This window comes from Hyla sarda, chromosome 5 (assembly GCF_029499605.1).
Source record: "Hyla sarda isolate aHylSar1 chromosome 5, aHylSar1.hap1, whole genome shotgun sequence".
Classification (NCBI taxonomy): Eukaryota; Metazoa; Chordata; class Amphibia; order Anura; family Hylidae; genus Hyla; species Hyla sarda.
Genome location: NC_079193.1, coordinates 76,568,659 through 76,586,969, shown reverse-complemented (window position 1 = coordinate 76,586,969; position 18,311 = coordinate 76,568,659). Strand labels below are relative to the sequence as shown.

General features: G+C 41.4%; 1 protein-coding gene across 1 annotated transcript in view; it reads right to left on the bottom strand.

Moving 5' to 3' along the window:
• MACC1 (MET transcriptional regulator MACC1) overlaps nucleotides 1-18,080 on the bottom strand; it is a 56,401-nt gene extending 38,321 nt beyond the window's left edge. The window contains exon 1 of the mRNA XM_056518391.1: nucleotides 18,001-18,080. The gene's annotated coding sequence lies outside the window, so the exon portion shown is untranslated. The remainder of the gene's footprint in view (nucleotides 1-18,000) is intronic.
• Nucleotides 18,081-18,311: the final 231 nt, after the last annotated feature.

Sequence of the window (18,311 nt, the reverse complement as noted above, 5' to 3'; positions counted from 1 at the left end):
TAAATAAAAAGAAACATATGTGGTATCACCACATGCGGAAATGTCCGAATTATAAAAATATATAATTAATTAAACTGCACAGTCAATGGTGTACGTGCAAAAAAAATTCCAAAGTCCAAAATAGTGCATTTTTGGTCACTTTTAATATCATGAAAAAAATGAATAAAAAGCAATCAATAAGTCCAATCAATACAAAAATTGTACCGATAAACATGAGCCCTCATACCATCCCGTACACAGAAAAATAAAAAAGTTATAAAGTTCAGAAGATGACAATTTTAAACGTATAAATTTTCCGGCATGAAGTTATGATTTTTTCCAGAGGTACAACAAAAGCAAACCTATATATGTAGGGTATCATTTTAATCGCATGGACCTACAGAATAAAGAGAAGGTGTAATTTTTACAGAAAAATGTACTGTGTAGAAACGGAAGCCCTCAAAAGTTGCAAAATTGCCTTTTTTTTTTTTTTTTTTCAATTTTGTCTCACACTGATTTTGTCTCCGTTTCCCCGTAGATTTTTGGGTAAAATGACTGACGTCATTACAAAGTAGAATTGGTGGAGCAAAAAATAAGCCATATTATGGATTTTTAGGTTCCAAATTGAAAGAGTTATGATTTTTTTAATGGTAAGGAGGAAAAAACGAAAATGCAAAAGCGGAAAAACTCTGGGTCCTTAAGGGGTTAAAAAATAACATGGCAAGAGGCCATTGTTTTGTACAAAATAAAAGTTATATACATATGCTTTTTTTCAAGAGTAGAATATATTTCTATGTATACATAATACAGAAAGATAAAATAGTTTTTTTTAATTTAAGTTTTCTTTTTTATTAATTATTAAGTAAACAACGCGTTCAACTGCCATGTGTGCAGAACAACAGCATATGGAATCCACATGTCATGTAGCTTGTTTGTATAAAATGGAAGATAAAGGCATGAAGTAGTAGTTGACTTTAGTTTCTGTTGTAGCGTAGGATAACATGTGTTCTTTAAAATAGCAGGTGCAGGGTATATTCAGCAGTATATTGTGCACCTAAATAACATAAAACTCTCATGGAAAACACCTGCTGCTTCACAATATACACATGTAAGGACCACAATCGATGTCACAGCACTTCTGACGTGAAACTATTGTAAGGCTGGGTTCACACTACGTTTGTAGTGTACAGGAACCAGATATGGCTTGGGGGAGCGAAAACCAGGTGCTCCTGTATCCCAGCCAGATCCGGCCTGTATGTAATGCATTTCAATGAGCCGACCGAAGTCAAACGTTGACCCCGGTCGGCTCATTTTTGCCCCGTATACGGTTCTCTAACTCGACCTAAAACAGTGGTATACAACGGTTTTAGGTCCAGTCAGAAAACCCTATAAGGCGCAAAAATGAGCCAACCAGAGTCAGCGTTTGACTCCAGTCGGCTCATTGAAATGAGTGGGGTTCGGAATGGATCTGGCTGGGATATGGGAGCACCTGGTTTTCACTCCCCCAGCTGTATCCGGTTCCTGTACACTAAAAACGCAGTGTGAACCCAGCCTATGCCCGTTATTGCTTTGCATTTAACTTTTATGTACTCTCATTGAATGAAAAACAAAGTCTTGGATTTTACAAGTGCCACTTATCTGTCTTTTTAACTGGGGCATGTGCATCTGTGTCTATTGGGAGCACCACATCTGTGAATGCTGAAAGTTGTTCATTCCCGTAAGTATGAACTATAGCCATTGCTAAGGAGGGGTAGTGCCGACCCATATGAACTGTCTCTCGAAATCGATGCTTTATGTAGGGGAACAGCTTTATTTGTAGAAGGACACCAGGTAACTCTGGGTTGCACAGTGTAGGCCACTTGACATTTCAGGGACTATTATTCTCAGCATTCCAACCAACTTATCACTCCACTAGCACTCCACATTTATGGAATTCTTACATCGCACTTGTACTAAATAAGGAAACATGGTATATCCACCAATGCAGACAAAACGTTAAGGGGTTATCCAGTAATCGGAAAAAAAAACGCTCCCTGTCTGTCTCTAGGTTGGGTGTGGTTCTGCAGCTCAGTTCCATTGAAGTGAATGGAGCAGAGCTGTAATACCACACCCAACATGGAGACAGAGTGGGAGTTGTTTTTGAAAGAAAAAAGCTCAGCTTTTCGATTCCTGGATAACCCTTCTAACAATTGCCAATAATATGATACTTTGGCATTCTAATGTTTTGATTGCACTGGTTTCAATCTCTAGTTGTGAGCCAGGAAAGTGCGAGGCAGATCCAACCTTTTCGCTGCATAGACTAACATAGCCAAAAAGTCGGAATTGATTGGCAGCTGGATATTGAGCAGACTTTGCTGCAAACTTCCCTGGCCTATGATTAGTGATTGCAGCTGTTCAATCAAAACTTTTGACATTTCTAGGCAATGTCAGCTAGTATTAGTAACCCAGTAAATCAATTAGAGTTTTAATGAAAATAATATACAAGTGTAATGCTGTTAAACAAGCACAACCAGACATATGGACTGTGAATTTTTTTTTTTTTTACAGGATTGTTGGTTGCTAAGTAATACTAATCCTGACCCTCCCCATGACTCTCCCCGTGCCCCTATTTTAGATCTATAGCTTCCATATTGTACACCAATAAATGCTAGAAGGTCTTAAAATGATGTGTGCAAACTAGGATTAATGATTTGTGCTTAAGGGTGTGTTCACACATTCAGGTTTGTAATTGAAATGATCAAATACAAAGCTAGGAATTGATCTTCATTTATGATCTGTCATGGATTTGAATTTAAAAACCTAAACATGTGAACACAGTCCAACTGAGGTTTTCCAACTGCCTAAATTGCCATCTTTCAATATTACAGCATGCTGAAGATATGAAATTTTTTCATGATATTCTGGCATTTTTCCTTCCATAGACTTAAAGGGGTACCCCACCCCTAGACATCTTATCCCCTATCCAAAGGATAAGGGATAAGATGTCTGATCGTGGGGTCCCCCACAATCTCTTCTGCAGCACCCTGTGTCATCTGCTGCATGGAGCGAACTTCATGCCTGATAACGGGTGATACAGGGGCTGGAGTATCGTGACGTCATCATGGCCCCACCCCCTTGTGATGTCACGCACCAACCCCTCAGTGCAAATCTATGGGAGGGGGCGTGGTGGCCACCACACCCACAAACATAGACTTGTATTGAGGGGGAGGGCCGTGATGTCAGTTATTTGTAACATTTTTTTACTGGCCAAAAAAGTGTCAAACAAAAGTTGTATGTAATCCCAGCCTGATGGTACATTTACACTTTTTTTAAAAACTTTTTTTAACAGTAGTAAAATAAAACAAAAGTTTATAAACTGTGAATCACTGTAATTGTATTGACCAAGAGTAAAAATAACAAGTCAGTGTTGCTATAATGTGCACTGCTTAAAAATTAGCAAAATTGTTTGTTTTTGTTTTTTTTTTTCAATTTTATCCTACATCCTTTCAGTTTGGTAGTATAGTTTATGATAAAATGGAAGGTGCTATTACAAAGTACAATTGGTTCTGCAAAAAAAAATTCTATTTCAAAATCCTCAATTTCAATTTAAAAATCTTAAGTTTCTATTTAAAAATCTTACATTTCAATGGTCTTCTCATGCTTCAGCCACCTCCAGGCTGTGTCATTCAGCCAATATATGGTTTACTGATGCAGCTGGGCCTGGGCCTAAAAAATTTTATGGTAGCACTAGCTACCATGAATCTTCAATTTAAATTTCAAAACTCTTCTTTTAATCTTAGGGATTATGAAGCCCTAATGTCTACTCATGCTGCTGCCAACTCCAGGCTGTGTCATTCAGCAACTATATGGTCTCCTCATGCTTCAGCCTCATCCAAGCTGTGTCATTCAGCCACTATATGGTCTCCTCATGCTGCCAACACCTCCACGCTGTGTCATTCAGCCACTATATGGTCTCCTCATGCTGCCAACACCTCCACGCTGTGTCATTCAGTCACTATATGGTCTCCTCATGCTGCCAACACCTCCACGCTGTGTCATTCAGCCACTATATGGTGTCCTCATGCTTCCAACACCTCCACGCTGTGTCATTTAGTCACTATATGGTGTCCTCATGCTGCCAACACCTCCACGCTGTGTCATTTAGCAACTATATGTTCTCCTCATGCTGCCAACACCTCCACGCTGTGTCATTCAGCCACTATATGGTCTCCTCATGCTGCCAACACCTCCACGCTGTGCCATTCAGCCACTATATGGTCTCATCATGCTTCAGCTTCATCCAAGCTGTGTCATTCAGACACTATATGGTCTCCTAATGCTGACATGTCCATGCTGTGTCATTCAGCCAGTATATGGTGTCCTCATGCTGCCAACACCTCCACGCTGTGTCATTCAGCCACTATATGGTCTCCTCATGCTGCCAACACCTCCACACTGTGTCATTCAGTCACTATATTGTCTCCTCACACTGAAGCCATCTCCAGGCTCTGTCATTGTGCTGCAGTAATTGTAAAAGAGATGCCTGTAATCTGCATGTTATTCTGAATAACAGTATTATTTCACTACCCCAGCACACTCCATATGCGTTTTAGAACACAGCAAAGTGTTCCACACCCATATTGAGGCTCTCTGTAGTCCAGAAATAGTCGTTTTTAATATAGATTCGCCGCAAATAAATTTGGATCAAAATACATTTTTTCAAAAAATTCGGAGAATCGGCCGAATCGAATTTTTCAAAAGTTCGCTCATCTCTAGTCAAAGCAAAGTGAACTAGTAATGTTTGCTTCTCTGAAGTGAAGTTGCCCAGGCAGATATGTAGATAGAATGATTATTAGCCCATTTGTCTTCAACCTTAATGGAAGACAACTGATTTGTTGGCATTTTTTAGCATCATTGGTTTATTCTACCATGTATGAGCTGAACAACAATGGCCCGAATAGAATCAATACCCTCTATAGCCTTCAGCCCATCAGGACCCACTTCAACTCCCCCCACTGACAGAAGACATGTAAACAGTGCCCGCAGACTGTCGATCAGTGGTGTCAAACTGTGGCCCTCCAGATGTTGCAAAACTACAAGCATGCCCAGACAACCAAACACCTGTCTGCCTCCTCCAGAGTATCCCTATTGACCATGAATGGTAAATCAGGCCTTCCATTTAGCAAAACTACAACTCCCAGTATGCCCGGACAGCCGTTGGCTGTGCAAGCATGCTGGGAGTAACTTCAACATCTGGAGGGCCACAGTTTGAGACCACTGCTGCAGATGGAGCTGGAGAGAACAATCACCAGGAATTGGATTTCTTTCAGATTTTCCTCCACTATTAGCCTCCTGCACAGGGAACGATTCAGCGAAAAGATTAATATTAAGGAATGGCTATAAATACACCACTTCTGAGCCTACGTTTTACAGCCAGCATTGTATCTCTCTATACTGCTGTGGGAGCAAAAGCAAAAAGTCCGCAGTGTTCTTATTAGCCAGTCACAGTCTAAATATAAGTTGTTTCGTTCGGTTACAAACCTCTAGATACAGTATATACCAAACGTCTACGTGAAACTCTCTAAGGCTCCTAAAAATATTCAGTGGTTTCCTGCTGGGGGACATATTTTTGTGAGTCACACATGTACACACAGGTGCGGTCTCTGTGTTAGATATAGGTAAAAACAATCAAACAAAATGACATCACATAAGGAGTGACACGAAAGGACGTCAATGTGCCCTCATCCTCAAGTGACTAAATAAAGCCTGCACTTTAACCTTTGTCCTAAAAAACAATGGAGCACATGTATAAATAAAGTACGGGTACTGTATGTGGGGCTGTGTAAGTGCGGCAGGGAGCCACACCATGATTGTACCAAGATGGAACAACACATGAATTCATGAAATGTTCCCTGCAATTACACTTAAAAACTACAGTAACTCTGTCGCAAAAAACAACATGCATTTACACCAGGGGAGTCGCCCGCTCCATGCCCGGCAACCACAGCTGATTTCATATGGCGATTGCCGCAGCCGGCTATTAACCCTTTAGATCGCTGCTTTCATAGACTGAGCCATGAGCCATCTAAAAGGGACCTTTAACCTGTCCCTGGTGGTCCAGTGGGGTGGATCGACCACACCCTCCCCCCCCTCCCCCCCCGCAGCACGATGACGCGCGGGGGGGATGTGGGGGATTCACTGTGGAGTTAGCCAGAGGGCATACCTCTCCTTCTGTCCGGGTCCCGACTCTTCATTTGATAGAGCCTGGCTGGACCACACAGATCAATGTGGTTCTATGGAACTACATTGATCTGTATAAGTATTCTAATGATTCCTCCTAAAAATCCCAAGGGGACTAATAAAGTGTAAAAAAATAATAGTTAAATTAAAGGTATTAAAGTTCATCAGCAATTTTCCAATTTTTTACAAAAGTTTCAAAATCGGAATTTTTCAGGGACCTGTTCAGTTTTGAAGTGGATTTGAAGGGCCTTCATATTAGAAACACCCCATAAATGACCCCATTATAAAAACTGCACCGCTCAACGTATTCAAAATGACATTCAGGAAGTGTGTTAACCCTTTAGATGTTTCACAGGAATTGCAGCAAAGTGAAGGAGAAAATTCAAAATCTTCATTTTTTACACTCGCATGTTCTTGTAGACCCAGTTTTTGAATTTTGGGGGGTTAACAGGAGAAAAAGACCCCCAAAATTTGTAACCCAATTTCTCTTGAGTAAGGAAATACCTCATATGTGTATGTCAAGTGTGAAGTGTATGTCAAGGCGGGCACAGTAGAGGGCTCAGAATGGAAGGAGCATCAATGGGATTTTGGAGAGTGAATTTAGCTGAAATGGTTTTTGGGGGGGCATATCACATTTAGGAAGCCCCTATGGTGCCAGAACAGCAGAAAACCCCCACATGGCATAACATTTTGGAAACTACACGCCTCAAGGCACGTAACAACGGGTCCAGTGAGCCTTAACACCCCACAGGTGTTTGATGACTTTTCATTAAATTCGGATGTGTAAATGAAAAAAAAAATTTTTTTTCACTAAAGTGCCGTTTTTTTGTCTACAATTCATCAGGTCATAATTTTGATCATTTTCTAATTTTCATAAATAATATTTTTTATGACCGTAATTCATAATTGAGTTATTAACGCACAACATTAAACCCATCCATATTAAAGTATAAATCACCCCACTTTTCCCATTTTCCATGTAAAAATATGTAACAAAATAAAAATGAACATATCACTTGTGTAATTGTTCGCACTAGTATAATATAACATCATTTATTCCTTACGGTAAATAGTGTAAATGTAAAAAAAAAAAATCCCCAGAATTGCGTTTTTTGCTCACGTCACATCCCAGAAAAGAATAAGTAAAAAGATGTCAAAGTCAGATCAATACCAGAATGGTACAGATAAAAACTACAGATTACGGTGAAAATACAGCCCGATATACGAAAAAAATAAAAATAAATAGGACAATTTTATGCATACTAATTTCCATACACAAAAAGTTATAATTTTTTTAAGTTTTAATCGTATGGACCTACACAATAGAGATAATGTGTAATTTTTATAGAAAAGTGCACTGCTCAGAATCGGAAGCCCCCAAAAGTTTCAAAATGGCGTTTTATTTTTAAATTTTGCTCCACAAATAATATAGTTTTTTTTTTTTCACTGTAGTGGTAGTAAATGAGTAATGTCTTACCAAGTATAATTTGTAGCCCCATGTAGGTGGAAAAATGAACGTGTTATGGCTATTAGAAGGCAAGAAGGAAAAAAACTAGTGCAAAAAATGAAAAATCCCTTTTTCCTTAAGGGCTTAAAGCCAACGCTGCTTTGAGAGCGGTGGCTTCTGGAAAGGGGTGTGCTGCGCTGTGCGCAGGCATAACGAGGGGCGCCATCCCATCCCAGTGATGTCATGTTTTGTTTGCAGCCACCAGCAAGGGGAGGAGCGCCACTACAGAGTTGTAGTTCTGCAACAGCTTGAGCTAAATTGGTTGGGGAACACTGCCTTAGCTGTGAGCTGCTCCCTCTCTATAGTAAAGATGGCAGTGAGGAGGTACAGGTACACTTTTTCTATCTAGTACTTAAGGCACCAGGGCATACCTCCTCACCGCCATCTTTTCTCCATCTGTAGCATCCAAGGCAGTGTTTCACAATCAATGCATCTCCAGACTTTCCAGGTAAAGTGTTACTAGTCAGTGGTAATGGTGGTCATGGTATGGTCATATTATTTGTCCCTACTGGTAACACACAAAACTAGCAGTGTGCACCTGTGCACGTGTTTCATTTTGTTTGGAGATGCTGACCATTTTTTGTTTTTTTGTACTGGTATTATTTGGTAATACTGGTCTTAGTTTTGGTTAGATATGGTCAGTAACAGTATGGCGGTAATATGTATGGTGATTATATTCCTCCCTGTATACTGGTATTGTTAGTAATATTGGTCTTAGTATACAGGATTTGATAGTAACAGTATAGTGGCAATATTTACGGTTATAATATTCCTCCTTATATACTAGTATTATTGATAATATTGTTCTCAGTATACAGGATTTGGTCAGTAACAGTATGGTGGTGGTAGTATTGTGATTGCTGAAACCACACTGTACAGTTGCTTGCTTGTAGTAGGGAGTATACTGAAGGCTTTGCATGAGTGGGAATGAATGAGGGGTGGTTAGGGGGCATGACTGGGGTGTGGTTGCAGGCATGGCTTGGGCCATGGGCCCGGTCTTTTGGAGACCTAGCAACGCCCCTGATTTACACACAGTTTTGCTGCAGTGTAGTAATAGAGTGCACAATACTATCGTTGTGGAGCTCTCCAAGTGGTGTCCTGCTGTAAATGTATTGTATGAGAGCCTAAATAGCAACAAAAAGTGAAGAAGTCACCTTGATTTTGTTTCTGATCACATAGTTGATAACTGACCTTTTTTTTTTTTTTTTTTGCCAGTTTTGGGATTTGGGACCCTAACACGGGAACTTTAAATGTCCTGGCAAAAAAGGCAAAGTTGTATGATGGCACTTACTCATATACTGGACCCCTGTCTGTAATATAGCATCCTAATAAGGAGCATGTGATGATACATATCATGCTGCCTCCTCCTATGCCCCTTGCATGAGCACAGTGTTATGCTACTGAGGAAGCAGAGTGATGTGTATCATCGCTTGCCCCTCCATAGTCCACCATGTTACGAACTGGTGCAAGAGAACAGGGAAGTGAAGCTACATTTTTGCAGAGACCAGGGTCGTAGACAGGGTGTTGTATATGAGAAAGTGCCATTAGTCCTACCTACAGAGGGGTCCAACATATATGGGGGCACTATATGCAGATGGCAAACCAATTACAAGAGGGTACAACCTACAGGGAGGTACTGCATACAAGGCGGAAAACTACCTATAGGGGGGTATTATATACAAGGGAGCAAACTAGCTACTGGGGGGGACTTACTGACAGGTAGCAAAGTACATCTTTTTTTCTCATCTGCTTCTATTTTCTGATTTTAAATTTAGTTATCTCATTTTTGTACATTGTTGTGGAGGCAGCCATCTTCTCTGAGCTGTTTGTAACAGCATTAACTGATATGCTTTATAGCATGGACATAGACACAATAGTCTGGAATAAACCATGTATATATTTAAACATGGGAGGTTTCAAGGTATACTGTAATCTGTTCCATGGGGAAGGACTAAATATGAAATATTGTGAATGGTGTGTTATCTACTGGTGTCACATTTCATTGTAGTCTTGTTGGTGATGATAAGGAGGAGACTGCTGGAAAATGATCAGTACAGAAAAGAAAGTGTTTGCTTGGTTATAGACTAGGGGCCCTATTACACAAAATTATTATTAGCCTAACAGGCCAATGTTTGCCCTGTGTAATATGACAGCGACCATCCGACGATAAAGCTTGTTCGTTGTCAGATCACAGAGTTTTGACAGGCTTATCAATTCACTGTTCATTAGCCACACATCATCCTGTGTAATAGGTCACAATCGCTGGTCCAAGATTAATACATTTTATAGGCTCTAGGAGATCATTGTACATATTAGGCCGAGGTCCAGCTATGTAAAGCCAGATTCACACATCAGAAGGGTTCCACCAAAGATCACAAGGGCGTCACTAGGATTGCCAACCACATATAAAGAAATGCATTTCTAAACTAATCACATTCTTTCAGCCAATCCGCAAAGAAATGCATTTACGTCTATGGGGATGGCAATGCAGTCAACGCAGTCCTATCACAGGCCTCCAGAAACTTTGGCCAGAGATGCTATGGTGTGAAGCCAGCTTAAAAAAAGCCTTTAGCAGCAAGAATGAAAACTACAAGGTTTCAGGATTATTTTATAATAGACATAGTACAATTAGAAACAACATCACCAAAAAGTCTAAAAACTATACAGAAAGGGGTACTCCACCCCTAGACATCTTATCCCCTATCCAAAGGATAGGGTATAAGATGTCTAATCGTGGGAGTCCCGCTGCTGGGGACCCCCATGATTTCCCTGCTGCACCCGGCATTCGTTTAGAGCATTGGGTGCAGCGCCGGAGGCTTGTGACATCACTGCCGCGACCCCACAATGAAAGTCTATTGGAGGGGGCGTGATGTCCGTCACGCCCCCTCCCATAGACTTGCATTGAGGGGGCATGGCCGTGGGGTCACGAGTGGGGCAAGTATCGCCAGTAATCCGGCTCAGAGCAAAGTTTGCCCCAAGCGTCGGACGTCTGGGGTGCCAGAGCCAAGATCGCGAAGGTCCCCAGTGGCAGGACTCCCGTGATCAGACATCTTATCCCCTATCCTTTGGATAGGGGATAAGAGGTCTAGGGGTACCTCTTTAATATAAAAACTTGATTTAACCAACAGATAATTTCCTGATGACATTCCCTTTTAAGGCTTAGATTATCTGTGGACAGCATGTTTTAGAGAAGAATTGCTAAATGGATTAATATTTAGATGTGGGAATAATAGTATATACAATTTGTATTTTATTGATTTAAATCCCTATTTATACTCTCTAGTGACTCCCCTTGCTGTAAATCTTGGTGGAGCTCTATCCTCTCAGAATGGAGACATCTTAATAGGAAAGGTGTAAAAATAATCAGATGACACTTACCACTTCAGCGAACACATAGTTTTATTGGGAGAGACTGGATAAAGATACAAAACTTAGCCGACGGGACGGTGTCATGCTACACAGAGTGCTTAATCTTAACCTATATGGGTCTTGACCATATAGTTCAAGATTAAAGGGGTACGCCCGTGGAAAACTTTTTTTTATCAACTGGTGCCAGAAAGTTAAACAGATTTGTAAATTATTTCTATTAAAAAATCTTAATCCTTCCAGTACTTTTTAGGGGCTATATACTACAGAGGAAATGCTTTACTTTTTAGATTTCTCTGATGTCATGACCACAGTGCTCTCTGCTGACCTCTGCTGTCCATTTTAGGAACTGTCCAGAGCAGCATATGTTTGCTATGGGGATTTTCTCCTGCTCTGGACAGTTCCTAAAATGGACAGCAGAGGATAGCAGAGAGCACTGTGGTCATGACATCAGAGAAATCTAAAAAGTGATGCATTTCCTCTGTAGTATATAGCCCCTAAAAAGTACTGGAAGGATTAAGATTTTTTAATAGAAGTAAATTACAAATCTGTTTAACTTTCTGGCACCAGTTGATTTAAAAAAAAAGTTTTCCACAGGAGTACCCCTTTAAGAGCTCTCTATGTGACATATAACATACAACACTCAGTTACTATGTAGGGGACACTGAGAGGAATGGAGACTGTAATAGGGACAGTATGGGGAGATGTATGACTGTTTGGCACTATTGCTGTATTGGGGCACTTAAGGTACTTAAGGGGGGGGATTTTACCTTGTACTTGAGCAGTTTGTGGGCAGTGCACTAACAAATAATAAACAGGTTCCTATTACTGTATGGGCAACAAAGGGTGCATTATTGTTGTGTAGAACCTCTAGTATAATTGTGTGAATCCAAAACGGGGCACTACTGTAGTGTGGGGAATTCTTAGTCCTTATTATCTGGGGGACACTATCTTTGTAGCCCCAGTTTGCATTAGTACTGAAGAACATTGTTAAATGGGCAGTAGAATTAGATGTCTCTGTAGAGGGTGTTGGTTAACATCTGGGCATCAAACTCTGCATTAGTCATGCCGAGAAGAAGTTGTCTAGGCCAGATGGAGAGAAATGGGAAAGTGAATGACGAAAAAAGAATACATATTGTATCAGTGACTGTGTGTGAAAATGCTGTACCACCATGTAGAACTAATATCTGACAACTATATGGTCCCTGTATGGTGGTATTTTTGAATATGTTTCTTATTTTATAGTGATATGATATGCTAGAGTAGCATCCCTGAAGATATTGCATGATTTGTCTCAGAACCCCAGTACTACAAGGAAATAGTGCTAACCACTGAGCCACCATGCTTCCCCATATTATTTAACAGGTTGGCAACAATTAATGTAGCCCAGAAGCCTTACAAAGGATTATTCAGCTACATTAATTTTACAAACATATGGTAAAAATGGCAACAAGGCATGAACACTGATGTGAAGTATTATTTAATGCTTTATCCAGAAGAATTTTGAGTCCACTTTATGTCTGCGGTGGGCCACACACATTAGATTTATGGGGGCCCTCCTAAATTGGCATTAATGGATATCTATAGAACAAAATCAGCTTAAAGGGGTACTCCGCTGCTCAGCATTTGGAACAAACTGTTCTTAACGCTGGAGCTGGTGCCGGAAGCTTGTGACACCATAGCCCTGCCCCTTCATGTCATCACACCCCACCCCTTCAATGCAAGTCTATGGGAGGTATGTGAAGGCTATCATGCCCCCTCCCATAGAGTTGCATTGAGGGGGCAGGGCGTGATGTCATCAGGGGGCGGGGCTATGACGTCACGAGTTCCAGCGTTCAGAACAGTTTGTTCCAAATGCTGAGCAGCCTTTAATACCAGCCATACATACACAATAGCAATTGGTAGAACACCAGTATGTACAAATTGGCATGCTCCCATCAATAGCTTAGCGGACTCATATGTGTGTGGGCAGCTAAATGAAAAAGGTGATCTCTATGTTCTGATGCATTTTTTGTCCCTTTTCTTTAATCTGTTCAATGACTGTATACAGGTTGGTTGCTGTACAGTTGCAATCTAATACATGAATAACAGATTGTAGGTACAGGGTAGTATATCAAATGTTAGGCTAGAAACCATTCTGAGGTCAGACCCTTGCTCTATACTAAACCAGTCTCCTTTATATTGGATCAAACATTTTGTTGTTATTGTTGCACACACAGGATAAACCATCACAAAGATCTAAGAGGTGTTTGTAAATCACCCCATATGAAATGGCCCTAAAGTCAGCTGCATGGGTTTGTCTTCTACAGGAGCATTGGGGCATATTCTCATTCCCATTCTCAGAGTCTGGGCCGACTGGAGGATTATCTGGCTCTCTGGTAAGCCACTCTGACCACATCCTAATCAACTATTTCCACTTGACTTATCCAATTAAAGAGTACCTCCCATGATCTTGTAAAATTTTATAATCCTCCCAGTTCTCTGCCCCATCATGATAAACCACCCCTTGCCTTTTTTTCTATTATTTGTTAGTTTTCTACCTTAATATTGCTCTGTATTTTCTGCTCAGTCAGATTCACAGACTGGGAGGGGATGTTCCCAAGCAGGCAGGGGAATCATCTGAAGCCATACAGGGGAGAACTTCCACCCTCATCTCACACTGAACTGCTACACACAGCCCAGAGCAGTCCAGTGTGAGATGAGCAATGATTGGCTAAGGCTGCCCCCCCCCCCCCCCCCTCAGCATTTTCTGATTTTGGACTTCTGCCAGGCCAGTCTGTGAAAAAGATGGGGGAAAAGTAAAAGTAGGCAGACACCTAGTGGCAGCTTTTTTAAACACAAATAAAACATAGAAAACTTCATTTAAATTAAACAAAGTACATTGGAAATGAGTGATGAGCGGCAGGGGCCATATTCGAATACGCGATATTTTGCAAATTTATTGACGATTATTCTTCCTATGCTCGCGAAATTCACATATTTGCTATATTCGTTCACTTTTTTTCCATGCAAAAATTTGCATGAGAAATTTGCCTAAAAATTTGCATGTGAAAAAAAAACACAGAAACAACGAATATATAGCACTATCTTCTAAATATTTGCAAAATCGGTAAGTGCCAATAGCCGCAAAAAAAATTAGCATTATGAATATTCGTGCTCAACACTAGTTTTAATGAGAGTGCTCATTTAATTTAGATTTGTGCTGGGAGCAAAGAAGAGGTCTTCTATGTAATTGATCATCTATCAATTACATTAATATTGAAAATTTGAGCTCTGTGCAGTGCACCAGTTTTATTATCCCATCAGCTAAACCCTACAATGCACTTTAGCTGATTGTGCCAACAATGAGTCACAATCAGGGGCGGACTGACCGTCTGGTTTGGTCAGACTTTGTCTGAGGGCCCTGCCGGGTAAAGGGCCCGCCACTGCCACCACTACTGAGGATCCAGGACACTTGTCCCGAATCCCCAGCAGACAGCGCTGCCTTCTCCTGTATGTGCTGTACACGCACATACAGGAGAAGGCATCCCCTCTGAGTGAGCCGCATCTGTGCCTACACAGCGGAGCATGACCTCCGCCCCTGCTGTGCAATACAGGCGCCAATGACATCACTCATCGGTGTCTGCACTGTGGAGGAAGGAAGACGTGGCCCCTGCTGCGAGGAGAAGATCGCTGCGTGGGACATCAGGTGAGCATCATTTTTTTTCAACCTGGGATTGGGGGGAGGGTGAAAAACTCTCCTGCCGACACCTACTGTGGGGGAACCCTGCTGCCTACACCTACCGTGGGGGAACCCTGCTGCCTACACCTACCCTGGGGGGACCCCGCTGCCTATACCTACTTTGGAGGGACCCAGCTTCCTACACCTACTGTGTGGGGACCCCAAGGCCTACACCTACAGTGAGAGGACCCCGCTGCCTACACCTACTAAGGGAAGGACCTCGCTGCCTACACCTACTGTGGGGGGACCCCGCTGCCTACACCTACTGTGAGGGAACTCTGCGGCCTACACCTACTGTGGCGAAACTCTGCGGCTTACACCTACTGTGGGGGAAACTCTGCAGCCTACACCTACTGTGGAGAAACTCTGCGACCTACACCTACTGTGGGGGAAATCTACTGCCTACACCTAATGTGGGGGAACTCTGCTGCCTACACCTACTGTGGGGGAACTCTGCTGCCTACACCTTTTGTTGGGGAACTCTGCTGCCTACACCCACTGTGGGGGAACTCTGCTGCCTACACGTACTGTGGGGGAACTCTGTGCCTACACCTAATGTGAGGGAACTCTGCTGCCTACACCTAATGTGAGGGAATTCTGCTGCCTACACCTAATGTGAGGGAACTCTGCGGCCTAAACCTAACGTGAGGGACTACTATGTTCCTGCCTAGCTAATATGGGGACAAACTACCAAACTAATAGGAGGGCTACCCACTACTTGCAAAGGGGTTTTTCATACAGTGGCAGCTATCTGGGGGATTTACGCACAGGGGGCATAACTATCTGATCTGCCTTGGGGACATTAACTCCCTGGAGGCATGATCTACTAGGGGCCACTACCTCCTGGGGACATTACCTACCTGTAACTTCCGTAATCACACCTTATTTTCTGTCCGCTAACACAAAATACTCTGATAGTGCTCCTCCTAAGACTAGACTCTGGATCCACCACTGGGTGGAGGGGGTGCTGGCTACATACTTGACTAATTACCTGGCTACCTAACTTTATACCTGGATGCCTCACTACTTACCTACATACCTGGCTATCTAACTACCTACATACTTGACTGCCTAACTACCTACCTGCATATCTTGCTACCTACCTACATACTTGGCTACCTATGTACAAATCTGGCCTTCATACATGGCTGCCTAAATTCCTAGCTAGTCACCTACCTACATATCTGGCTTTCTGATCTATCTACCTAGTTACCTATTTACCTGGCTACCTGCCTTTTACTGTGCAGTACACCAAGGAGGGCATTATTAAAATTTGGGGGCCTATAGATGGGAAAATTGTGTAGGGGGGGGGGGGCACTGGAAAAATGCAGAGTCTAACACGTTTGTCCTGCAGATAAGAATGACATTGCGGTCTGATCCAGATAGAGAAGAAAAGAGAATGTTGCTGATCAGAAAAGACATAGTTGTGAGTCCCTTTATGTAACTGTAATCACTTATATGGTGTACAGATCCTGTGTACAGTTGATATCTAGCATCATATGGTCCTGTATATCATCACTTATATGGTATAGTGTATACTATTCTGTGTATAGTGGTTTTACTTGGTACAGTATGGCGGTATTATTCAGTTATTTTGTGGTGTTATATATTTACTCATTGTATCCTGGTATTATTGGTCATGAAAATGTATGTTACCTACATTAAAGTGTTTCTTATATATAAAATGTAGTTTATTTTGTGTCTAGGGGTGGTGGTGGAATTTGGATGGAATAGGGGCAGAAGTGGGACCAGCGGCGGAGTATCAAAGGGGGTCCTTGCTCTTTTTGGTCTGGGGGCCCTGAGTTTTTTCAGTCCGCCCCTGATCACAATATCAGATTGTTCTACTACATATCTATTAGTACATTCTGGAATCTCCCGGGTCAGGGGCACCTTTTCTTTGTGACGGCACAATGATTCATTATAGCTGTGACGATAGTATCATTTTCTTTCTGCCATTATCAGTCCAGTTAACTTGCGTCAATATTTGTAGCTGTGACTTCTGCAACCAGTCTCCTCACCTATTTCCAGGTTTTAATATTCCGTAAGCTGTGCTTGTTGGTGTCTCTGCAGAGACATCATGCAAACAACTTGTACAACACAATGTGCAATAAACAAAATGTGTAATAAAAAATCAACCCTATACAACATGATTCAAACATTAGATTTCAATCCATTTTCTATGAATAGAGATAAAGAACACAAGGCAAACAATAATGTAGAAAAATGTTAAAAAATTTTACTTGTCTAATTTATTTATTAGTATGACAGGGTTGTATGAATTATGTATAGATATATGTGTACACAGCTTTATCTTATATTGAACTGCTAAGGGTTACACCAGTTCGGAATGCTATTGTAGCCTTGTAGACTGCGTAGAAAAGTGGGGAAACTCTTAAGCTACAAAGCTTTTCTGGAGATATGAGCCTTTAAAAGGTGTCTGCAGCACGCTTGTTCAGGTGACAGCCATCCCTTTCCAATTCTGCTATACACTTTAACATTCGGCTCGGCTGAAAGTTTAGGTGCGCTCAGTTGGGAGAGGACTGCCAGACTCCTCTAGTAGCATCTTATCTCTTTGAAAACCATAGGGTCAGGCAATTGACATCCATGCCGACATTTTTCCTTCCTTATATCATTTATTGGGAAACCACAATACATATCAGTCAATTGGATGGTCCCAGTGAGACAGGTGGGCTCAAATGACTCTTCTCTAATGTGTATAGACATCTTTGTTACCATTCTTTTAAATGCAATTACACCAAAAATCTGGTATAATGACAACGTTCCATATACTCAATTGTCCTATTTAAAAATAAAATCACTGATAATTTATAGTACAACAGACTATAAATGGGCACATAAATATTAGTAAATATACATTTTGATGAGCTATGGCAACACGTGACACAAAAACTGATAAAACATGTCAAAAGCTACTAGGAACTCATCTTAAAAGACATTTTAATCAATCTGAACTCTTTTTGTAGTTCTAGATATGAGTGACAGACCTTTTGTATGCCTCTATATACCCCAGCAGCTTGCACATCATCTCATTCATAGTCCTCCTGACACTGCTATATACCCCCCGCTTATTTCATACTACTGTACATGCTGCATGTTTATGAATATGTACATTAAGGACTTGGTGAAGAGTTATCCATAAGTTGTGTATTTTTTGTGAGAATATCGCAGCATGAGGAAGCATTCTTACCTTGTGTTGAAGTTCTGCTCAGATGAAGAGATTCATGGTGTTCCTCTCATGCTCTATTACTCCTGTTTGTTTACCTAGTCAAGCAGTTAACTTCAGAGTAATGATTACCTTGTTGAGCAAGACTAGGCAAACTCAGACACACCTTACCCTGTCCCTGCAAGCTGACATACCAGAGCGCAATGCCTGCTGGGACTTGAAGTCTTTTTTTGTGCACTCCCATTCTCTGAGAGAGATAAAAACTCACTACCCAGAATTCTCTTATGTCTACCTGTCTTCATACCTGAAACCAAAGGAGGGAGTTTCGGCTGAAG